Genomic DNA, 7,475 nt, shown 5'->3' with positions numbered 1-7,475 from the left:
CAAACCGTGTTATCTCGAAATGTATTGAGCGAATTGCAAAACAGAGAGTAGTTAACACGGAACACAAACAAAACTGGCATACCTAATGCATTTTCAGACACAGAGATGCATGAATGCTAAATGTGAGGGCATGAGTTGTAAAGTAATCTCACAACTAACAACAGGGCAATTCCAAATTATTCTTTCAAACATACTGGAGCCTTAGTGAACCACCACTTCCCAGAAAGTGCTGAAAAGAGAGAAAGAACGAACACAATAAGAATAGGCCATAGAAAGTCAATTTCATCAATCACAGTCTCGATTAGATTAGCTATCCCTTCCGCCATCCCCAGGACAGAAAAGAAGGAAAAGAGAGAAATTTAAGAACATATGACATCGCAATTCATTGGAAACATTTTCCCTTGCGCCAGAACACCAAATAACGGCGAGAAGAGTCACTGCAGGACTTTGTTTCACAACAGCAATGAAACAACAGTCTCTCTTCAGTTCCAGTGAAAACTCAACTTGCCTGGAACGAAACAGCAGCAAGAGAGCTGCTTGAGCCCGCGATTTACCGTGTGGAAGGCGAACACGTCATGACAGCACGGACACTGACCTCTTGGAGAAATTCTGCACTCTCCCACACTGCAGTTTACTCTCCAAAAGAGACAGACCCGCAGTTGTCCTTTGACCACGGCACCTTAACACGCTGCAGCTGATGCGACGGAAATTGCAGCAGTGGGATTCAAACCTCCACCACCTGCCAAATTGGAACCTGAATCCTGCGGCTGAGGCTGCTTGGCCACGCTACAGAGCCCTGACCTTCTCTGAGGAATGAAGGGTGCTGTGTCTGCTCTGCAGGACACCCTGCAGGATTATCAGGCAGCGCAATCCTCCCTGTGACCTGTACGTTCTGGATAATATTATGTCGTGCAGATGTGTCCCGGCTTTGCCAATATCATCGTTGTTTAACTCCCTACATTCTGTTGGTCTAACTGTGATTCCACTCAGAATCACAAATGTGTCACAAACCATCTTAGCTGTGCTGGTTCTCCACAGAGATACATGTGTTTCTTTTTTGGTATCATTCTCTTGCCTTCTCCCTGTAACTCTCCACACGTTTACTTTCAACATAAACATAAAAATGTTTTTAAATAACTCGATTGAAACTGCGTCTTTGTCAATGTCAGGCAGTGGTTTACAGATCCTAACCACTCCCTATGTGAGAACGGTTCTCCTCATGTACATTTTTCTACGTTTACTAATGACTTTAAATATCTGCCGAATCATTCTCGACCCTTTCAGGCGTGGGGAGCATTCTCCCTTCCTTATTTCCTCTGTCTATCCCACTCATGTCTTGGAAAGGTTTAACAAGGCCAGCTTTTGACCTTCTACTCTCCAAGGAAAACTGTCCCAATTTTCCAAATAACCTTTATTGTTGATATTCCTCAGATACCAGACCATTCCCATCAACTTGTTCAGCGCTGTTTCCAATCCTTTCCCGTCCCCACTTCCGAAAGGTTCAAACCCAGAACTGTGCAAACATCCAGATGGTGGAATTATTCAGAGTGAGATTGTGTGGGTGAGCATCCTGAAACACTTGTTTCACTTTTACCGCATGTGGTACTGTGCCATGCCCACTACAATGACACTTATTACCCCAGAACTCGACGTTATTTCAAGGGGTGCAACTTCATGATTTACACCTTATTTTTATCAAACAGTTGATAGGACGACCGGGCAAAGTGAAATCAAACAACCAAGGCTCGATGGCGACATGAAGTAAGAAATTCTCACATGTCAGTATTAACTCAAGCTACGAAGCGACGATCATGCCCCTAAACACGTGACATTCTTACGTTTCCAACACCAAACCAGCTCAAAGTCGCTCAGATCTAACTACATTTCACTTTGCTCTCGGATTTCTAAGCTCCAAAGAGTTTCAAGAATATCGCCTTCTTATTCCGTCTCCTTGTTCACGGGACAATGCTGTTTATCCCTTCTGCTTGGACTCCATCGGCAGAGTTTTCAGCTATTTCCCTCCAATGGCATGCAGTGTGAGGGGAGGCAAGCGTGGATGTGCCTCAAGCTCGCTCTGATCGGCACAGCCAGTTCCATCAAGTGCTGAAAATCTGCAAGTTTGTTTGGAAAATTCCTGAAAATATCATTTATCTGAGAGTTGTCTGTTGGGAAAGACAGAATGTTCTCCGGATTCTCTACCATCAGGTAAATTCATGTGAGGGCATTTTTGTGCAGCCTGTTTGCTGTTCAGACTCCATCTTCACACAGCAATCCTGCAGGAAGGTTTTTGTAACAGTGACATCATTTTCTATGCTGCAATCGGGCAGCAGTTAACACCTGAGCCCCAACTGTCCCAAATGAAGAAAATGCGAATGAAACCCTCAGTTTCATCCCCACAGCCCTGAGCTGCGGGGCTGCAGACAGTCTAACGCAGAAGGGAAGGTTAAGATGAAACACTGTTTCACCATCAGCCACTCTGTCCCAGAGACAGGAAGATGGACAACATTAACGTGTGGCGTCACTCATACGCCGACTGAAGCTGGTCAGCCCATCGAGTCCTGGGCGACTCTCTGTAGCTTGTATATCTCTGTGGTTATTCATAATTGGCGATCTATGTCCTAATAATATGGTATTGTGTCAGTGTCATAATGCTGTCTCCAACAAGTTGATCCAATTGTCACTCACGACTTTTCATTTCACGGGAAGGACACTGCTGTGCGAACCAGCATAGGGAATAACTGCAGGGCGTCATGCGCATAGAGCACTCTACAAGTGATATAGCTCACCTTCACCAGTTTATTCACAGCTCTGGCAAATGATTTTGCGAATCAGATCAGAGCGGACCGACAGACAACAGGAAAAGAGCGTCCAGACCTTCACAAGTGTGTTTCCTCACCGGTGTAAATTTGGCGGGTGTATCATAACGAAACATTCATTTCAGATACATTGAGTGAAAGGAAGCGGAAAGTGAAACAACATGCAATACGTAGAATGGAGCTATGTTATCGAGGAACACGAACGGGGACAGTACACACACTGACACCTGGAATTGTCAACGAGCAGAGGATGTTTTCAATCCATTAATTTCCGGGTTATGAGCCCAATAGGCTCCCCCTGGGCCGCTCTGTTAGCGCTGACCACAGCAGTTTCCCACAGTCTTCAGCTTTTCGTTTGGCGTGTGGCATGGCAATCAGTGTCGTGGGAGAGAATTGTGAACGTGCTCTTCAGCTCCATATCAAAAACAGGTTTGGGGATCGGGGGAGGTGGCAAGAAGGAGTAGGAGTTATGCAAATTGTGGAAAGCTGTACAAAAGGGAGTTCGCGATGCACAGGAACCCATTTTCTTTTGGGAACCTTGTGCAAATAACGCCATCTGAAATAGATGAAACATTCTGAAGCAGAACTACAGGGAAAGAGAGTATCTCTCCCAGTCATCGGGAACGGTGTCTGTGTCCTCCTCAAAGTTACAGCAAGGCCTCTGCTGTCTGAATCAGCATGGAATGTTACTGCAGCATATCCTGTCGCTCAGCCACACTGCACCTGATATGTATAAACTTTATCACGTTACCACAAGCTCAGAGAATAAATTTCACAGCTCAAATCATCACAGAGTGACAGGGAACAGAAGATACCGTTTCAGACCATCCTCTTAACACCCCTCAGAGCAGACAGTCTTGACCAGTGCATGTTCGCAACATTTACAATCTTGGTCTGTGTGACAACAAAAGCAGGAACCAGGAACTGTTTATCTCGCTTCTTAAAACAGGCGTGAAAATTTTGCAGAGCATAGATACATCTACCTGCTGTTAGTCAAAAGATGAAAAGGAGACTATAGTTCACAGAGTATGGTCAGCCCTCTGGGTTATGGGCTCATCATTCTCCAACTGTGACGCTCTGCTCAGAGGATTTGAGCACAAACAAAGGAATGACTGAGTGACAAAATCTTTTGAAACCGATTCTGTGAGGAATTGAATGTCATGGAATGAAAAGCCCCTTGAGAGAGGGATATAACATTTTCTGTGAAGGGATTGTTTTCCAGACTGGAGGAGAGTACGCAGTGTTGTTTCCATGGGTCAATATCAGGATAGATAGATTGAAACAGCGTCGATTGTTATTGTATGGAGCCCTGTCGCGTTGACACACTGCACATTTTGTGCAATGGCGCAAAAGCACGGACCTTTTGTGTAGAGGGGACAACTTCAAAATCGTCAATGAGGCAAAATGCACAAATGAGCGAAACTACAAAGCAACAACAGAAACTGGCGTTGCGTGACGGGGTAAACCCCCTCTGCTGATGAAAACCATCAAAACAGAAAGGATTCGTCCGTGCTGTCTTCTGTTAAAATTCAATAGGCAAAGAATTGTCTAAAAAATCATTATTTAAAGATAAAAATAACATTATATTTTGATATTTGAAACAGAATAATCAACTTACAGTTACTTTCAACGCCTTTCTCTAAACTGGTATTTAACCTTCTCCTCTACAATACCTTCCCCAAACCAGATTTCATTAACATTTGCAAAAAAATTACAATTCAAAACCAGTCAGTTGGCGAATCTTTTCTTTGTATCTTCCTCTGTAGATTTATTTCTCCAGGTCGGTGTTGATGCATTTCTTCTATGCAATCTATTTTTCCAGATGGGCACCTCTTGAAGATTTTACTAACACCCTACAACTGTTGGTCTTTCAACTGCTCTCTTTGCTGTTCTTTGCCGCCCTGGGTAACTGTTAAAAATGTCCGATATTTGTCCCACAAAACGTTGGATCGTTTCATTGGTTTTAACATTGTAAAAATACCAAATTGTAACTTGATTGGGGCATAATTTAAACTGATTGGCCAAATTCGTATTTTTTTTGTATCCATGTAACACAGCTCTTAGTTGTTTCGACCAAATGTTATGTTGATACCTTGTTCTGGACTCCTTGTGCTAGCCAGACATTTCAGCGCCATTAAAAGTACATTACACTCACAACTTCATAACACTGGCATTTGCCAAGACAATCTATGTCGCTCAACATCGCTCTCTGTCAATCTCATGTGCCTGAGATTTGAACAATCTCTGGTATGTTCATCAAAACTGCACTATTCTCATAATCTCAGATTTAACACACCGCTTATGTATGTCTGACAATATTAATTGATTCCTCACTGTGTTACTTCAGCACACGTTCAGAAGAAATAAAAATAAGAACAACAATCATCTATGTGACTGCGATTTGAGCCAATGTTGCTGCAGCCAACAGATTCAGCTGGAAATCAAATCGCCCTCATCTTTATTGTACAGGTAATCAGATTGCATAGCATAGTGGTAAGTTTTCATGAGTTGAATTGGACCCAGCATCATTCCTCAGGACGAAATTTAATGGTATATAAAGACATGATGAAGTACACGTGGTTTGGGGGGTGGAATATGGTTAGGAAGGATATGGTCAGAGTTCCCTCGATATAAAATTGTTAGAGATGACGGAAATGAGATTTCCTGGGAGATAAAGCCACGAGAAAATAAAAGAAGGGGTTTAAAGGGATGGGGGAATAGATGAAGAATCACGCAACACAAATCGGGAATAACTGAGTTGTGTCCTAATGGAGGTTTTCCAGCGGGTGTGAGGTTGCTAAGGGTAACTAGGAGGGAACTTCCCTCGTTCAGGTGAGTGTATGACGTTAGAGCTTCAAAACCAGCAAGGAGCGACAAAGACGTTGACAGCAGGTAATTTTTATTCTGCCAGTTATTGAAATTGGAGATGATTTTTCAGGAAGAAAAAAAAACATTTCAGAAGATGATTCCAGCATTTTGACAGGCCACGTGCAGACACACAAGGAGCGAATTTAACAGGGACAAGGATTCTAGAGTGCCTGGATGAGAAGGCAAATGTGACACACTCGCGAATTATTTAACGTTCATCAGAAAGAAATAGCATAATACCTGCAACTGAACATGTTAAGTGTAAGAAGAGCTAGTGGTGTTGAAAGGTGTAGCAGCTGGTTCTCCATGAACTACTATAGATTGTTAATGTGCTGAGCTGTTTGTTTAAGCTTTGCATTAAATGGAAGCCGGTTATCTCAGTCCGCTGGCGAAATGGTGTATGGTATGGAGTGAGACAAACAATGTGGGATTAATTGTCGCACTGTCTCAGGGTGCCAGAAGGATCATCCTATCCTCTGCTCACGTGATCTGTAATACAATGTGACTCTAGTGAGTAGGAATAGACCTGTCAATGTCAAGCATCATTATCATTGCCATTTATTGCCTTCAACATTTGGTCACAATGACCAGGACCGGGACTGAGTCCTTTTAATACTCACTGATTTAATGGGACAGAGAAAAATGTTGTGCAAATTAGACTTGATTGAAAACTGGGTTTCCGTGGTTCGCTGCGTTGTTTACAGAAAATGTTACATTATCGCTATCACAGGGCTTCTCATTCGGTTGGCTTAAATTTAGCACAGAACTTGATTCAAAGACAATTCACTAACATCCTTCTGCAAGTTCCTACAGACAATATGAAACACACTCTACTTCCAAGGACATGTTGCACATTTTTCATGAATATTAAAGATATAAGAATGTCATGCAAGAGGAAACACCACAGAAGCGCTTCACAGGAGGCTCCCAATCACTGAGGATGTCACCTAGACAGGGAACGAAACGTTTGCAACAAAAACTTCCAGCTCGGCGAACAGAACCACAGCAACAATAAGATATTTACTGTGATTATTCCACTGAACAGTAATTAGATGGTCATGAAGATCTTTGTGTGGCTTTCTGTGCAGTGTTTTGTTTGAACACTGATTTCAATAACATTGAGATAGTTTACAAGATTGACAATTGACAGTTAAAGATAAGTTTTAAAGGTCACATTTTTAAAAAAAATGTCAGTTTTGTTTAACGAAACACAATTCTAAGTTTACGGAATCCCGACTGTGTAGAAGTAGGCCATTGGCACAACAAATCTATGATGACATTTCAAAGAATAATCCACTTAGAACCATTCTGCTCTCAAATTACTGGACATTTACCCTTGACTAATGCACCTAACCTACACATCCCTGAACAGAACATAGCCAATTTACCTAACCTGCTCATCTTTGGTTTGTGGGAGAAAACCAGAACATTGCAAACTCCACACAGACATGTGACCGAGGATAGAATTGAATCCCAATGCATAACGCTGTAAGACAGGACTGTTAACCACTGATCATCTGTTCTCAACCCCCAGCCCCCATGCAACAAGTGAGATAAGTGAGAGACGTGCAAAGTCAAATTCCAAATCAATAATCTCTGATATTGCCAAAGCGTCTTAATCTTACATTCAATATGAATAGGTGAATGGAAAACAAAAAAAAAAAACTCCCTGACAAATCATGAATGAACAATAATTAGAAAATTATGATAGTCAAAGGACACAACAATATTCAGGTGAATTGCATTGTTTAACACCAAATTTGGGAAATAGCTAACTAATGAATAACTGGA

Source organism: Chiloscyllium plagiosum, unplaced genomic scaffold, assembly GCF_037043375.1.
Source record: "Chiloscyllium plagiosum isolate Xiang-an unplaced genomic scaffold, Cpla_swu_hap1 HiC_scaffold_40, whole genome shotgun sequence".
Classification (NCBI taxonomy): Eukaryota; Metazoa; Chordata; class Chondrichthyes; order Orectolobiformes; family Hemiscylliidae; genus Chiloscyllium; species Chiloscyllium plagiosum.
Note: the sequence above shows the minus strand (reverse complement) of the source record.